The sequence below is a fragment of the Rattus norvegicus genome, chromosome 16 (assembly GCF_036323735.1).
Source record: "Rattus norvegicus strain BN/NHsdMcwi chromosome 16, GRCr8, whole genome shotgun sequence".
Lineage (NCBI taxonomy): Eukaryota > Metazoa > Chordata > Mammalia > Rodentia > Muridae > Rattus > Rattus norvegicus.
The window spans coordinates 32,417,128-32,432,067 of record NC_086034.1 but is presented as its reverse complement, the minus strand read 5'-3'; the positions used below and the strand labels follow the sequence as shown (position 1 = coordinate 32,432,067).

Below are 14,940 nucleotides of genomic sequence, written 5' to 3'. Positions count from 1 at the left end.
TGAGTTTTTTGGTATTGGTAATTGAGGACGACTGCAGCTGCTACTGCTTGCATTCAGAGTCCACATTGCTGGATAATCAGGTCTAATTTCTTTAACAGGTATGACTCCAGTGCAAAACAGGGTTGCAGTCGGTGGCCTAGAATCCTGAGAGCATATCCACAAAGGTAAAAGGGATGGGCTAGGTCTGGAAGACATAAGGCCAAGGCCTGAAGGAGGGCCTGTTGGAGCTTCTGAAAGGGCTTTGTTAATGGGTGTGAGAAGGAGTTCATATGTGAGACCAAAGGCTGCTTCATAGGGGATGGGCAAGAAGGGAAAAGTGGAAATCCAGGAGTGTACGAAACCAGCTATTTTAGAAATGGCAAAATCTCCTCTTTAACATGGAGGACTGGGAGAGACTGGATTTGGTGTTTTCAATCCAAAGTAGTGGCTTTGTGCATTGGAGTAATCCTTAGTTTTAAGAATGTGACCTGAGAAGTGGACAATTGGATCATATAAAGTGAGACTCTATAGTTTTGTCTGGAAAAGAAATTTCGAAGAGCAGAGGTGTCAATTTGGCTAATTTGCAGGGATGCATTGTCAAGGAGAATGTCATCTACATACTATATGAGCTTAGTTTCAGGGAAAAATGGAGTATATCAGAGTCCAGGACCTGGTGAAATAGGTGTGGGTTGTCCCAGGGATTCCATGGAGTAGGACAATCTAGGTGAATTGAGCAGAGAGGTAGGTGTCAGGGTCAGTTTATGTGAGAGCAAAAATGTTTTGTGACCGAGTGTCCGTGGGGATAGAGACATGTCCTTAAAGTCCAGGACTGAGAAATGGGAGACATTTCCTATGAACTGTCTTCTGTTTCTCTGTTCTCCTTTTGTTAGCATAGCCTAACATTTATGTTTCTTGCTATTATCAAACTACAAACCTTAAGATATGTTCTGTTAATCCTTGAGAGACAATGCAGTATGTTTAAAAAGCTCCAGATTTCAAGACTGACAGATTTGGGGTTTTGTTGATCTTCAAAGACAATTATTTAACTTAGAGAGGCTTTGTCTACCTACCTGACCTATTTTCTGCCTTTGAACAAAGGGGTTTATTTGGAGTAGTACTGTGTTTCACATGTTAAAATATTAAGAATGAACATTGAGCTATACATTTAATTTTGCTGAAAAGAGGGAATTATCATCATCTACTGGAGGACAAATTAATATCAGAAATGTTGATAAAACTTCACCTTAATGTATACTATATTTTCATAAAATACTCTCACTTCAAGTTTTCCCTTATGCCATAAGTAAGCATGTATCTACAATCTGGTGTTGGAAAGTCTGAAGTTTAACACTTTTTGTATATGTTTGCATAGCAAGTAGGATTTTCTAATCGGACTGCCAGATTCTATCTATAAAGTTTGTAATCTGAACCCAAAGATCTGTCTAGGACAGAGAAGGATTGTTTACCTTCTTACTGTGTTCCCCTATAGGATAAATGTTTCCCTGGTCTATGCTAAAAGAGCTACCAGTCTAGTTTCTAATATACTTACCATAAATATCCTCACTATGGTTGTGCTAATTCTTTTAAAATTATTCACAAACCAGAGGTAGAGAAAAATAAAATTTTTTTATGATAGACTAATACTGATAGATAATAAAGCACAGTATAGTTACTAAAGATTTTTAAACAGTCTTATTTAAACAGACAATATACATAGTGTATTCAGGTAGGAGAAAATTGTCTTTTGTTACACCAGAGATATAAATCTACCATTTACAAATTAATATTTAAGAAAAGCAAAAACAATTGCATAAAACTTATCTTTCAGACAAATGTTTTTATGTGTGTTTTTAAAGTTCAAAAAATAAAAAAACAATAAAATTACAATAAAAGATTCTTTGAAGTTTTCCTATGTGACATTAATTTGGGTTTTTAAAGTTTTGTGTATGATTTATTTGAAAGGCAAATGACTGCATGAACCATCTTTTTAACATTGAACAAAATGAGTTTTTTGAAAATACAATCTCATAATATTAGAAAGAACATTTTTATAACTAGCAATATAGGGAGGTTGTAGAATATAAATACTCTATAATTATGTGCTTTCAAAGCTAGACAAGGAGACAATCAAGGCTAATTAATAGTGTTGCAAGATAATGTTAATGGTAGTGTATAAAGGCTAAGGGGGAAAGAGCTGACCCTAACATTGTAATTTAATAGATGCTTAACTTTATATCCTATGCTCCATGTAGGTAGCTAACTGAATAAGCTAAAGGAGCAAAATGCTTACCTTTGTGTATTCAGCTGTTGCCTTGACAACTGGTAATTGGTACTAACCTTAGTTTCATTTGTAAAGTGAACTGATTTTCTTTTTAAGCAGGCAGTTTCATTAACAGTCCTTAGTTTAAATGTAGAACTGTGACGTCTCAGCACAATGGGTACTGCACATGCAGATGACTACAAACTGTAATTGATTTTTATGATGTTAACTAAATATTCATTCATCAACCACTGTAATTTTCTTAATATTCTGAGGATTGGGAAGATGAAAGTAATTTCCCTTTTCTATTTTCCATGCTTCTCTTATTTGATTTTTATCTTTGATCACACACACACACACACACACACACACAATTTATATGAGCATGGTAGGTTACAATTGCCTGTAATTCCAGTCCCAGGGTACATGACACCATGCTTCCTCAGGCACCAGACATGCCTGAGGTGCCAGACATACATCATGCAGATCATGAAGGCAACACACACAAAGACAAATAGGATTTAAAAAAAATAAAAAACCCCTTGTATCATAAAAAGTTGTCTGAGGTTGATGTTTCTAAGATTAATGTAGACATGGTAATTTGCCTCTATTGAAAGGCTGACAAATTCTACAAACCTCTTACAGGAAAGAGTAGTTAAGGGCAGGGTACATTGTTTTCAGTGCTCAGGATTGAATTTCAGACCATGTTCATCTAAGCAAATCCTGTACTGCTGAGCGTTATCCATTCAAGGCCCAGGTGATATTAATGAGGGAAAGGATAGACTAAACCTGACAAAGAACTAATGAAGTCACAGTGTCTGACTTTTTTGCATCTATGAACACTGGTGATGGTGGACTCTCCCAGTACTCTAGTGAGGAAATGAGAAAACATTTCACTCTATATTAGGTGATTCTGGTAGTGGCCTCTGATGTAACAACTGGTGTTTCTTGATTCAAACAGTTGGAACTGGCTTGAAAACAAAGACAAAATTCCCCACCAAGCGAATCATTTAATTCAAGTGGGGAATAGTGACTTGGTCACAGAAGAAAGACAGAGAAAAGGATCCAAAGCCATTGTTGCAGGTATGCTTATAAGATGTGGGATATTAGCTATGTGGTGGGGACAGAGCAGTGTGGGTGGGTTCATGAATCTTTGTGCAACTGGCTGGTTTTTGTTTCCCCAGCATTGATTAGATATTTTGGATATTAGAGATGTCAATGACTAACAAAACAGTTCTGGAGCTGGAAAGATGTCTCAGTGGTTGAGAGGGAATGCTATTACAGAAGGCCCAAGTTTTGTTCTTGGCACCCATTTTAGTCTACATATCTGCTGGAAGCTCCTGTTTCAGAAGATCTAACATCCTCTTTTGGCATCTGCAGGCACATGCCCTAACACACACACACACACACACACACACACACACACACACACACACACACTTTTTTTTTGGTTCTTATTTTCGGAGCTAGGGACTGAACCCAGGGCCTTGTGCTTCCTAGGCAAGCGCTCTACCACTGAGCTAAATCCCCAACCCCACACACTTTAAAATAAAAGAAACCCTTAAAGATAGATTACAAATTTACAAACCTTCAGATAGGTGGAAAGTAAAATATAGAAATCAAGAGTGAAGTTTGCATTGGAGATGTGAATTTAGAAATTCACAGCTTATAAACTACTAGCTGATAGGATGTTGGGTATAGACAGGTGTTGGTGCGGGCATGGGAAGAGCATAAAACAAAATAAAATGAAACAAAAGAAAACAAAAGTCTGCAATCTGCCTTTAATCAATACTGAGGCAGAATGTCTAGGAGTTTTCGGAAAACAATTCTTAAATAGAATGAAACAATGTGGGTAATTTGCAGATGATATGATAGTATACTTAAATGAACCCAAGAAGTCCACCAGAGGACTCCTACAGCTGATAAACAACTTCAGCAAAGTGGCTGAATATAATATTAACTCAAAGAAATCAGTAGCCTGCCTCTACTCAAAGGACGAAAAGGTTGAGAAAGAAATTAGGGAAATGACACCCTTCATAATAGCCACAAATAACATAAAATACCTTGGTGTGACTCTAACCAAGCAAGTAAAGAATCTTTATGACAAGAACTTCAAGTCTCTGAAGAACCTCGTAAGACAGAAAGATCTTCTATGTTCATGGATTGGCAGGATTACTATTCTAAAAATGGCCATTTTGCCAAAAGCGATCTACAGATTCAAGGTAATCCCCATTAAAATTACAACTCAATTCTTCATAGTGTTAGAAAGAAAAATTTGCAAATTCATTTGGAATACCAAAACCTCAGGAGAGCGAAAACTATACTCAACAGTAAAAGAACTTCTGAGGAATCACCATCCCTGACCTCAAGCTGTATTATAGAGAAATAGTGATAAAAACTGTATGGGATTGGCACAGAGAAAGGCAGGTAGACAAATGGAATAGATTTGAAGACCCAGAAATGATCCCAGATATCTATGGTCACTTGATCTTTGATGAAGGAGCTAAAACTATCCAATGGAAAAAAAAAGAAGGTATCTTCAATAAATGGTGCTGGTCTAACTGGCCATCTATATGTAGAAAAATGAAAATAGACCCATATTTGTTACCTTGCACAAAGCTCAAGTCCAAGTAGATCAAGGACCTCATAAAACCAGGCACACTGAATCTAATAGAAGAGAAATTAGGAAAGAGTTTTGAACTCCTTGATGCAGGGGGAATTTCCTAAACAGAACTCCAATGACTCATGCTCTAAGATCAAAAATTGATAAATGGAACCTTATGGAACTGGAAAGCTTCTGTAAGGCAAAGGACATAGTCAATAAGTTGAATAGGCAACCTACAGATTAGGAAAAGGTCTTTACCAATCCTACATCTGATAGAGGGCTAATATCTAACGTATATGAAGAACTCACAAAGTTAGACTACAGAGAATCAAATAATCCTATTTAAAAATGAGGTACAGAGCTAAGTAAAGAATTCTCAACTGAGACATACCGAATGGCTGAGAAGTACCTAAAGAAATGTTCAACATCCTTAGTCATAAGGGGAATGCAAATCAAAATAACCCTGATATTCCACCTCACACCAGTCAGAATGGCTAAGATCAAAAAACTCAGGTGACAAAAGATGCTGGCAAGGATGTGGAGAAAGAGGAACAGTCCTCCATTGTTGGTGGGATTGCAAACTGATACAACTACTCTTGAAATCAGTCTGGAGGTTCCTCAGAAAATTGGACATTGCACTACCTGAGGACCCAACTATACCACTCCTGGTAATACACCCAAAAGATGCTCCAACACATAACAAGGACACATGCTCCACTATGTTCATAGCAGCCTTATTTATAATAGCCAGAAGCTGGAAAGAACCAAGATGTTCTTCAATGGAGGAATGGATACAGAAAATGTGGTACATTTACACAATGGAGTACCACTCAGCTGTTAAATGACTTAATGAAATTCTTAGGGAAATGGATGCAACTAGAAACTATTATCCTGAGTGAAGTAATCCAGTCACAAAAGAACACACATGGTATGTACTCCCTGATATATGGCTATTAGCCCAACGGCTTGGAATACCTAAGAAAAAAATTCACAGATCATATGAGGCTCAAGAAGAAGGAAGACCAAAATGTGGATGCTTCATTCCTTCTTAGAAGGGAGAAAAAATACCCATGTGAGGAAATGCAGGGGCCAAGAGTGGGTCAGGGACTGAAGAAAAGGTTATCCAGAGACTGCCCCACCTGGGGATCCATCCCATATGCAGCCACCAAACCGAGTCACTGTTGCTGATGCTAAGAAGTACTTGCTGACAGGAACCAGATATGGGTGTCTCCTGAGAAGCTCTGCCAGAGCCCTACTAATACAGATAAGAATGCTTGCAGATAGCCATTGGACTGAACAAGGGAACCCCAGTGGAGGAGTTAAAGAAAGGACTGAAGGGGTTTGCAACCCCATAGGAAGAACAACAATTATCAACCAACCAGATCCCCCAGAGCTCCCAGGGACTAAAACACCAACCAAAGAGAACACATGGACTCATGACTCCAGCCTCATATGTAGCAGAGGATGGCATTGTCCAGCATCAATAGGAGGAAAAGCCCTTGGTCCTGTGAAGGCTCATTCTTCCAATGTAGGGGAATGCCAGGGCATTTTGATGGGAGTAGTTGGGTGGGAATGGGAGCATCCTCATAGAAGCAGGTGGAGGGAAGAGGGTGTATGGGAGAGGGGGAAAGGGGATAACATTTGGAATGTAAATACATAAAATAGCTAAAAAATAAAATTACAAAGAAGAAAAATGTGGGTAATGTTGAATCTGTGATGAGTTCTTACAGCTTGCAGTGTTTGAATTCATTAGGTCACTTCTTTTTACTTAAATATAATATTTTCCTTTTAGAGTTGGAAGTGTGGTGACTTTTCACTTTACATTATGAACGTTTTTATTGATAAAAGAAAAAGGATGAATGTGTATTTTCCATATTTTATTATTTTGTGTTACATATAATATATGATTTCATTAAGTTGAGTAACTTATTGGTACTTTACATCATGTGCGTGTTTGCATTTATGTATATATATGTATATATATATATACATACATGCATTCACATATGTGTGTATATCTTTGTGTGTATCTGTGTATGTATTTATATGTGTATTATTGGGGGTCATGTGTATCATGTTGTAATGTGGAGTTCATCAGGATTTGTGGCATTGCAAATCTTTTTACCAGCTAAACTATCTTGCTGCATTCAGAACTACAGATTTTTATTGTATAAATGTATATTTTGTGTGGTTCTCTGGTGTTATGTATTGTTCACACATAGAAAATTTTATCTCTCTAGAACAGAGTTTGCTCCAATAATGATATTTATTCAACATAGTTACAGCTAATGTAATATTTAAAAGAGAACAGTTGTGCCCATAGATTCTAAACATTCAGATTGGCTGTTAAAACAAGGTTTATTTGTAAAATTAAGTAGCATTAGATGCTTCACAAATCAAAACAATATAGTCCCAAGTCTTTATGTCTATTCTTCATATTCATCTTTCTGTTGTATTTCTGGCTGACATATCAAACATTTATTTAACGTCATGATTTAATTTTCAAATTGTATAATTTATATATTATATATACATGTATTACATTGTTTTCTAAATTTAGGTTACTTATCATCGATCATCTATCAATATTTGAAATTTACATTGAAGTGTGTATTTCTCTTTGTAAATCTTGTCTGTCTCTCTGACTGGAAGTCAATGTAAGATAAATGAAGAAGAGATCTAACCCGTTAACCTTTAACTGTTTAAAAAAAGACACAGCCTTAGTGTGAGTGTTGGGATGGATTTGAAGTCATAATTCTTCCAGTTCAGCCTTTGAATGCTGGGATCATAGGTAGTCTCTACCATACTAGGCTTCTTCTTATCAAATTTTGGGGTTGAGAATAAACTTCTGTCATTATAACATTAGATAGCCAATCTAGAGAATGATTCATCTCGACTAACTTGAATATTAAGCTGTATTACTTATAATAAATGTGAGATTGTATACAAAAGGAATGAAGCCATTTTACCTTGGTTCCTTTGCTTTCAGAGCATTGGAAAGCCTAATGACCATTTCGATTTAAACTCGACAGATATGGAGAGCCATCACAATTGCAGTCCACAGTAAGGGTTTGTTTTTACTCTCTCAGATCCTTAACCAAGTCGCCTTAACAGCACAGTAATGGTAGCAAATACGATAATGCTCACACATTTGATTTACCAACACATGGAACATACAGCTGCTTCTCCATGGAAATGAGGAACCAGTTAGTGTTTACCTTTGTTCTAGTCTCACACACTAACTCATGGTCGCTTTGGGTAACAAATAGAATACATCTGCAATAGTTAAATAAAAGAGAATCTCAAGTAAACCTTTTATTTATTCCATGATGTAATAATAAGTTTTAGAAGCTAACCTCAAAGCACACACACACACACACACACACACACACACACACACACACATACACACACACACACCCACCATATTTTTTAAATTTTTCTTAAATAAAACTAATCCATCAGGAGTCACATTGAACTTCTGAATCTTTCTGTTGTGAACTTGATACAAATGATTAAATATTTAGAAATACTGTGACAGTCGTATTGCCTATTAAATATAAAATTCTCTGTATGCCTATCATTTTTTTGTTAAAATCTATTTTCCTTTTTTTTAAAAAATTTGTTTGCTTGCCTATTTTTTGGTCTCGCTAAGGAACTGGGGCTAGCCTGGAACTGACTAGAACAGGCTAGCCTCCAGTTCAGTGATTTGACAGCCCTTCCTGGGATTGGTAAATTTTAACCAAAATTTTCGCAGTAGATTTTGTCTTTATTTCTTAATTTCAAACTTGAATTTACTCTGTGTGTATTTGAGAGAGAGAAACAGAGACAGAGAGAGAAACAGAAAGATAAGGAGACAGAGATAGAGACAGACAGAGACAAAGATAGATATATAGAGAGTTGGATCACTCATGTGGAGTTCAGAGGACAACTTGCAGGATTTCCTTCTATTATGTGGGACCTTGGAGTCTAACTCAGGTTTTATGGTTGGCAGTTAGTCAGTCAATAATGGATGTTAACTCTGATCAAAACAAAGATCCAAGAGTGTAAAGTAATGCAGATGCTAGCTAATTAGCTTGATTTAGACAGTCTGTGTTGTGCATATATTTCCAAGAAAAGTTTTGTTAATTGAATTAAAAATGCCTAAGGCATGTCCAGGTTCTTCTTTCCCAGCTTACTTGTGTCCATATGAAAGTGCATGTTTTGTTTGTTATTCAAAACTACTGTGTAAAGTTGAACTTCAATTCTCTGTGAGCAGTAAAAAAGGGCTTCCTTATACACCATTTTATCTGTTTGAAGCACGTATAAATAGAAGAGGCTGCAACTTCTCTTCTGTATAAACTCTCTGGCATGTGGGTGACAAAGCACAGTAGATACTTAGAAATGTTTAACCCACCTTTATCAGTCTTCTGGGTGATGATAGAAATGAAAAGGTGATATTACAGTTAACTCAGTACAATCCACAAGGACCAAGCCAGTCACACTAGCCTTTAGCTTCTGATTGTGTTGAGGATATATCTTTACGGTTTCCATTGATATGGAGATACACCATGACCAAGGCAACTCTTATAAAGGCGAACATTTCACTGGGGCTGGCTTACAGTTTCAGAAGTTTAGTCCTCTGGCAGGGAACATGACAGCATGAAGACAGACATGGTGCCAGAGAAGAAATAGAGAGTTCTGCATCTCTCCCGAGTGCCCGGGAGAGACTGTCTCACGGGCAGATAGGAGGAAGCTCTCTTCTGCACTGGGTGGAACCTGAGCATTGGGTTTCAAAGCCCATCTACACAGTGACATACGCCCTCCAACAAGACCACACCTACTTTTGTGTTTTTATATTTAACACAAAATGATTTTGTGATTTATATTTAATCTGTTTTTTTTACAGTCCAGTTATTATCCCCCTCCTGTTCTGCCCTCCAACAGTTCCTTATCCCATTCCTCTTCTCCCATCTCCAAGAGGATGTCCCCACCCTCCCACGTGGTCCCACATCCTGCCAGGGTTCCCCACTCCCTTCGGTCTCAAGTCTCTCAAGGGTTAGGTGACCACACTTAGTTTAACAAAGCCTTCCATTTTAACAGATATTGTTCTTGTTTTTGCCAAAGTGCCCTAAAAATGTTGCATTGAAAATTGGTAACAATCTTTTTAAAATCAATAAATTGTTGATCTTGAAAAAAAAAACAAAAAACAAAAACAAAAAACAAAGCCACACCTCTTAATAGTGTCACTTCCTGGTGTTGGTATTAATCTTCTAATAAGCTCATACAAAAGACACAAAACCCACATATTTTATTTATAAACCAAATGCAGATCTAGGGAAATTTTAAGTTATTCCCCAGCTGTAAAGCCTCTTGTTAATTAATGTTTCTCCTGGCCACTCAATTCTGGCCCAAGGCAGCTTCCTCCTCTCTGTCCTTTGGCTTTCTGACAAGCATCATTGCCCAGAGAACCATTTTACTGGCCCTAATTTTATATTTATATATATAAATTACATTTATATATAATTATATATTATAATATATTTATATTATATATACATAAAATTATATATTCATATGTTATATAATATATATACATAAAATTATATATCTAAAATTTGAACAACTATTTTAGAATTCTAGCAAAAGTCATTACATTAGTTGTTTTTATTGTTGTTATAACCAACTGTCTGTCAAGATACACTTTAAGGGTATATTTTGGTTTATTTACTTGGTTCAAAGAGATCATTCCATCATTGCAGGGAAACAGCTATGGAGAAGGCAATCATGGAGCCAGGGTCAGGCTGGTCATACTGCATCCAACTCAGGAAGCAGAGTGGGTGGGAAGTGGGTCCAGGTTATAAGGCGGGAAGGCCTGCATCTCCCTTCAGGTAGCCTTCACCTTCTAATGGTTCTATAACTCTCCAAACAACCTCAGTAGCCATCTAAACACATGAGCTTCTGGGAAATACTTCTCATTTAAGGTACCAGCCATAACAATATAATAAATATTAAATATTATGAAGCTGGTATGATAAGAATAATATAAGTGCATAGCATTGGAGCCATTTCCCATCATTCTTTGTATTATAGATAATCCCAATACTTGCCTTGAATAAAATGCTAGCAATGAATATGGGGGAGGGTCCTTAAAGTTTTACTGCTATAGTTATATTCTATAATCATCAAAAACTCCTGTTTCTGAATGAAGCAATATTTAGTCAGCAATTTCAATCCTTTACCTTATACTTCAAAATAATTCATATATTTGGACACATCATATATACTGATGTCTTTTAAATTATTATAGAAGGATCATTTTGAATATGAAAAACTATAATTCTTGTATGTTGTAAATTAGAATTTAACATCCTTGCACCATGATATTTTGATTTCATGATTTACGTTTGTAGCATAGGGATGGTTTTCTTATCAATTTAAGGCATTAGGTTCAAAATCTATATAAGCCCGAATGCTTGGTTTTAGAGAAACTGTGAAAGCTCTCCATGAAATAACTTTCAAGAATGCACATGATTGTGATTACCACGGCTTAACTGTTCAGAGAAATCTTAGTTTCCTATAACTGTATCTATGTCTACATGACCCATTCTCCCAAGGTTTATAAGGTACTAAGCTGAAAGTCTTGGAAATACTAGGTTGTTGCTTAAATAATTCTTGGCAGGAAATATAATTCATATCATTCCAAAGTTGCAGAAAAAATAAATGAAGAAAATAAGTGAAAAGAATTGCCAGTCAATGTTTGCTTGCATCTTTTGCCAACTTTCCTTCAGTTTGCATCCCTGCTTGCAGGCTCTCCCCTTGTCTTTTCCTCTCACATTTTTAAAAATTTCTGCATATATACTGTCCTAGGTGCATATACCTGTATTCCATGTCCTTTGATCACCCGGAAATTCAGCATACGTATGCACTTTTATCCATACAGTATTTTTGTGTTACCTAAGGACAAAGAAGTACTTCGTGACTCTTGGTGCAATGCTGTGGATGGTGAAATGGCACAGCATGCTCTTGCCCGATTCTCATGCCATGCTTAGTCTTGCCAGGAGTTTCATTAATGGTGTTTATGTCTATTTTTGTTCTCTCCTTAGAATCTAATCAAGAAGCCTGGATTGCTTTCTGCTGTAGTGTTTTTAATTCTCCTCTAACTTGAAAAACTTCTTAAGGATACTTCTGCTGTCTGACCTTGACATTTTGGTAACATGGGCCAATTAATTCATGAATATTTTAATATATGTTTGTCTGAGAGTTGCTCTGCCTTTTACAGAGTTAGACTTTGTTTTTTTCTTTAGCCAGGAATATATGATGAATTTTCTTTCTAGCACATCATATGAAGACAGGCTTTAGTTGTTGTTATGGTGATGTCTGGCATCTTAGTATCAAGTTGCAGTCTGTGATTATGTATATCAGGAAGTGAGGACTTCATTACAATAATAGTCAGACGCTGTGCAGCTGTAAAATTGCTATGTAGGTTTTAGGAGGCTTTTCTCTGTGTCTAGTGTTAATCCTTGTCCCAGGCAAGTCGCAGGAGAAAGAGACAACAGCAGAAGCTCCCATGCACTGGAATTAAAGAACACAGAAGAACTCCCCAGGACAAATGACATGCACACACGCATGTGTGAGCCTGCGTCAGATGCTGTCTCCATCTTTTCTGTCAGGACTGAGCTTTAGGCTTGGCATGTTCCCTTTGCCATCATTCTATGCCTGTCATTAACTTCAGATGATGTCATTTAGTAGATGTTGAGATAGTGGAGGGGAAACCATCCTTACCCATACGGAAACACTATCCATCAATAATGTTGATGGTTCTAGAGTTCCCATGAAAATGTCTGTTATTCCAGTTTGCCGTTCCCAATATTACACTTGAGAAACTATCCTTGAACCACATGCAAAAAGGAACTTGAGAACAATACTTCCAACTTAGCTAAAATGATATTACTTCAGTTTAGTGGTGTGTGTGTGTGTATGTACATGTGCACACATATGTGTAATGACAATTGTGTTCATACATATACAGCTCATGAGTGTGTGGGGATTGCATCATGTATAAATGAATTTAGATGAATTGAGAGATGTACAGCATGAATCACACTTTCCAGATTGTTCAAAACAGTTTTAGACTTTCTCAGGTGTATCATAGACTGGCTTTATGTATGTTCATAATTCTAGTCATGCTTTTTCGATTTTCTTCATTGAATTTCCTCAACATGGGTATGTTTAATATTTTCCTTAAATCAAGTAAATAGAATTAATGGACTAGCTTAAGATAATAAAGTTTACCTGAAAAAATCTGAATTGTATTATAAAATTTTTGATCAGATACATTTGATAATTACTTTTGTGACTTAACTCTGTTGCCCCATAGAGTGCTGAAGCAAGAAAACAATTTTCTAGGTGTGTCTACGTTTGTCTGCACTTCTTGGGTCATGATTTCCATCATCTTTTTCCTGGATCTGGCAGACCTGCTGGTGCTGAGCAAAAGATGCCTTGTGTACGTAATTATTGCATTTTTTAGTTAAACCAACACAGGAAAGTCAGAGCAAATACCCATCAGATGCCTTCATATCAAAATGAACTTCAATTATGGTCTGCCACTTTTTGACCATGGAAGACATTTTTGTCCTGGGTAAGATCTATGTCATGGAAATTAGTCACATAGTTTTTGCACTGAAAGTTCTCAGTAATTGGCTTGAATTTTCTAAATGCAATTTTGCCATCCTGTAGATTGGCAAGGCTCTCTTTAAAAACATGACCCTTGAAGACATCAGATACAATTTTGGCTCCTTGCGTTCTTGTGATTAGTGTTTTTGCCAGTATTTCTAATATTGAACATAGGTGATTTCACATCATAACAGTCCTTAGGAAGTGGATTGACCACTTACTTCTTGGCCTCTTTCTTCTGCCTTTCATCAGGTACTTGTTGCTGACTGCTATGGCCACTCAGAGAGTCAAAGAGGCATCTTTACTTTTGTATGTCACTAACAAACATTTAAGCTTGGGTTTTTGCATGGCTTTCCTTTATGTAAGCAACTTTTTCATAGTTACTGCTTATTATAAACTGTGTACCTATAACGTAGGATTATTGCTTCATTGAAAGTTAATCACTTTATTTTCTCTACCTACTGTATGGATTGATATACCATTTACAGAGGGATAAGGCGAGCTCAGAGACATTTGGCTTGACAGATTTTCAACTCGTGCTACTAATATTTTTCTTTCTCTCTTTACTTTGAATGCTGCAACTCACACTGAAGTTTCTTTTCTTTTTCTTTTCCTTTTTAACATTACCACAGATTAGGTGCTTGAGTACACATTTTAGATGTTACAGAATCAGATTTTCTTTTTTAACTTAGTGCAAAACTGACGAATGAAATTATTGCCAGGATGTGAATTTCCTACAAGTAAAGGGAAAATATTTCAACGATTGTGATAAGTCTTTGCTAGTGAAGACAACCTTTAAAATTTAAAGAGTTTCAAACTCTTCTAATTTAAAAAAAAAGTACACATTTAGCTAAAGAAAAACAGTACTTTTCATATCCCAACAGTTTTCTTTTCCTTCAATAGATTATGCTTGGCAAGCTAACTGTGTTGCCAACACTGCAGATATGTTCCTTCTGAGGTGCCTCTCGAGCCTTCTGTTTGTTACAAACTTGCTTAAACACCAAGTTTCAGACTCATTTTTTTTTCTGAGAGACAGAAGCTGTTTGTTTGTTTGTACATACGTATGTATGTATGTATGTATGTATGTATGTATGTATGTATGTATGTATGCATTTATCTCCAGATTTTATACCCCTCCTGGTCCACTCTCTCACTGTTCCCCATCCCACACCGGTTCCCCACACTGTTCCTTATCCCATCCTCCTCCTCCACACACATGTCTCCTCCAGGATGTCCCCAACCCCCACCCACTCCACCAGACTTCTAAACTCCCTGGGGCATCCAGTCTCTTGAGGGTTAGTTGCATCTTCCCTGACTAAACTCAGACCCAGGATTCCTGTGTTGTATATAGGCTTCATATCAGCTGGCGTATGCTGTCTGGTTGTTGTCCAGTGTCTGAGAGATCTCAGGGGTCCAGGTTAATTGAGACTGCTGGTCCTCC

At 36.8% G+C, this 14,940-nt stretch overlaps 1 pseudogene; it reads right to left on the bottom strand.

Annotated features, from left to right (window-relative positions):
• Window positions 1-12,275: 12,275 nt before the first annotated feature.
• On the bottom strand, window positions 12,276-14,717 carry Rps3a-ps2 (ribosomal protein S3a, pseudogene 2; annotated as a pseudogene).
• Window positions 14,718-14,940: the final 223 nt, after the last annotated feature.